Genomic DNA, 3,649 nt, shown 5'->3' on the forward strand with positions numbered 1-3,649 from the left:
AACGCTAATTTTAACAGAGTAAACTTACTAAAATATCTTCACTTGTATTAACTTCAAACGGTAGAAAAATTACAATAATAACACCCCTTTCACGCGTACAATAATACCCTTAATCACGAACAATACCCCTAAATACTACAACTATTTTTAACCTTGAACTAATAGAGTAATAAAAATTACAGAATAATAACTTGCGTATAATAATTGTATGAAAAATATGTGTGTCATCAACTCTTGATAGTACTCTGTATTTAAACTGATCCAAGTAGTAGTAGGTGAACATGTTGATTCTTTACTGTAGCTCATTTTAAGAAAAGAATTGTTTTAAAAATCATAAAGTGGCCGCCCCATTTGCACGTTTCTGGAAACTGTTTGGCCTAACATTACACGAATCGTGTAGGGATACATGATTCGTGTAAGAACAATAATCTACACAATTCGTGTAGCTATACACGATTCGTGTAAGAGTAATCAGCAATTTTCTTCATTTTTCTTTTTCAGTTGTTCTTTGTTGATCCCGTATTGACGTGTACTGATTTGGCACTTCTTATTTGAACTCTTTTCTTCTTTTATCTTGTACTTTAATTCGGATAAACGTTTCTTGATATAAATTTGGTTACAACTATCGTTTTATCGTCGAATCTTCAAATAGCAAGCTCTTATCCACTTTTGTCGTTTTTCTTGTGAAATGCGAATTGAATGTCTTTGTAGATGATAAAAACCTATGAAATATAAGTGATATTGCGTCGAATAATATGTATGTTTAGAGCAATATCAAAATACCCCACACTAGAACGTTGCTTGTCCTCAAGCAATTACATCTTTTAACAGAGTTAGAACATTATATATCTTTCTTATCGAACATTTAGATCACACAACACACACTACACGAAATGAAACACACACTATATGAAATATATTACACAACACAGTATTTATTGGATCACACGCACACGAAACGAAATTCTGACAACAGAAACAAACATGAAACTCGTGATTAGGGTTTAAAAATTTGGATCCTTAGGGAAAATTGGACCTTGTGAAAACGTTTTATGATTTTATAAAATGTCAGGCTAGTTTTTACACTAGACACGTTTTCCGGTTTTAACCTCAAATTCCGGTTGAGGGTAACTGAAAACCGAAGTCTCAGTCGGCGATTAGCAAGCTATTCTCCCCCATGATTGTAGTATCATGGAACTTGAAGCCGAATGTCCAAAAAATGGTTTTACACAAATATAATTCATAAAATAGCATAAGTTTTAGAACAAAATTATATCGTGTCCAAATATCATCGGTGAACCATGAGTTTGCACACCTCAATTTGTTATGGCATATGTATGTTGACCGCGGTCAAACATAGATGCAGTTGATCTTTACGGAGATCATCCATCTGGGGATTAGATTCATTAGTCTTAAAAGCTAATTTGCATTGTGCCCCCCCATTGTACGGGACATATCCTTCTCATGGTTAGGATAAGTCTGACCACCAAAAACCCTGTTTGATGCTGAGGTTAGGTGGATTTCCAGCCGATTTTAGGGATGACTTTTCAAGATTTTTCGTCAACCTACAGCTGTTCTGGACTACATCTTCTAACAAAAGTTAGCAAGTGTGTCAATTTGGAAGACCTTACTTCCTTACGGGATGGACTTGATTCATCCTCTATTACTCGTAATAGTGGAATATTCAGGTTTATACGTTCCAAAGCAATGATATCTGCAATAACTTCATAGAAACATGTGATATATGGTTCTCAACATAAGGTTTTATAAATTCTTGTTATAAATGGTTTTCTTTTATAAGTTTTAAACAAATAACTTATGCGTTTTTAATGTATTGAGACGATAATTTCGGTTTTTGACACCTATGCTTTAATCGCTCGTAGTTACCCTAAAAATTCATTTGATATATTTGTTTAAAATTTTTATAAATCTTGATAAAAATCACCAACTTATTAGTTCTCGAGAATTTATATATTCCCACCCCACACTTAAGATTATGTAATGCCCTCATTACATAAAAATCAGATAATAATGTATAAATTTGAGAGGACAAAAAGTGTAGAGTATTTGGAACTTCCTTTGTTAACCGATTTGGATTTTCAAATTGTTTTACCTATGATCATATCCAATGTTTGTATCACAATGTAATTTGATGTTTCGTTTCGTCTAATTGCATTTTCGTCTGTACCTGTCAAAACCATGTTAAAAACACACAAAATATGGGGTTTTAATTCAATCGTACAACACATTTTTTTACCCCACACTATATTTTCTTGCTAATATATAAAAAAATAAAAACATAATAAGTTTCAATACACACCAAAAAATTATGTTATTACAAACTAAAAAATAAAAAAAAAATTAAAACAATAGAACTAGTCAAATGGGCTCCAAAATGGTCCTCCTCGTTCGCCCTCCTCCTGTTGCTGTCGCTGCCGTTGCTCGTTTAGGCGTTGTTCCTCGTAGAAACGCCTATATGCATCCTGACTCGCGGCTATTGCGGCGTTATGGTCATAGGGTGGAGGTAGAGGGTCATCGGGTGATTGCCATGGGGGATATGTTGGAAAGTCTGAGGGTGCGTAAGCTTGCGGGTTAGACGCGTATAGATATGCCTGTTGGTGCGCCCACTCTAATTGATTTCCCATTCCCCTCTGATCATATCGGATGTTGGACAGCATATTATATTGATCTAGCTGGGTATGCCTAATGTCCCCTAATTGCCGAGATAAAGCAGTGTACTGATCTTCTGATCTCGCTCCCCAGTTTTGATATGAATTACGTACATCTAAACTCAATGCGTTAAACGAGTTTTGGAGCATATCGAAATCAGAAGTACCTGTATGAGACGAGCTAGCCTGATCTGTCTCTCGTCGTCTCCTCCTGGCTTCCCTCTCGGGTTCGTCATCCTCTTCCATGGGTTCCTGAGGCGCAACTTCCTGTGGCCTTAAACTAATCACCCCAGCCCTCACACGTATGGCCTTAGCTGTCCTATACACATCCAATCCTAAGGTGCGAACCTGTTGATTTATCGGTTGGATTGGAGGTGCGAAGTCGTTCGGGTTGATATCGAACCAGGATGCCAAACACGTGATATAGTGACCCCCCGACATGTCACTGTCTCCTCGAGCACCCTTACCTACATTGGCCAAAAAGTAGGCCACTCCATAGGGTATACTAATATTAGTTTCCCTATCTCTAATAACATCCAAATACCAAAGGTCGACATAATTAATCCTATCTGTAGTAAGGAATGCCCTTTGGTTAATCGTGTTCGCTATAAATTTATGAATTAATCGATAGCGAATATCTTGGATCTTAAGGTATGATTCTTGGCCTGCTGTATATGAATTTCTTCCGGAAAAAGATCGCCAGACGCTGACAGAATCATAATCTCCTGAATACCTAGCTCCTGTAAATATAAATTCCCAAAAACCTGGAGCAATCATATCATCACCCTCATAAATCCCTAAGGCCATAGTTATGTCGCCTAGGGACATTACTCTATCAACCCCACCCAGTCGGAATTGTAGGAAACTAGTATCTTGGACAGTTGCGAGGCGGGTATTCATCCTAACAGTAGAGTAAAATTCTAAACACAATTCCCTATATACAGGAGCAGTCAAACGAAATAATCTCTCCCAGTCATTAA

This window comes from Rutidosis leptorrhynchoides, chromosome 3, assembly GCF_046630445.1.
Source record: "Rutidosis leptorrhynchoides isolate AG116_Rl617_1_P2 chromosome 3, CSIRO_AGI_Rlap_v1, whole genome shotgun sequence".
NCBI lineage: Eukaryota > Viridiplantae > Streptophyta > Magnoliopsida > Asterales > Asteraceae > Rutidosis > Rutidosis leptorrhynchoides.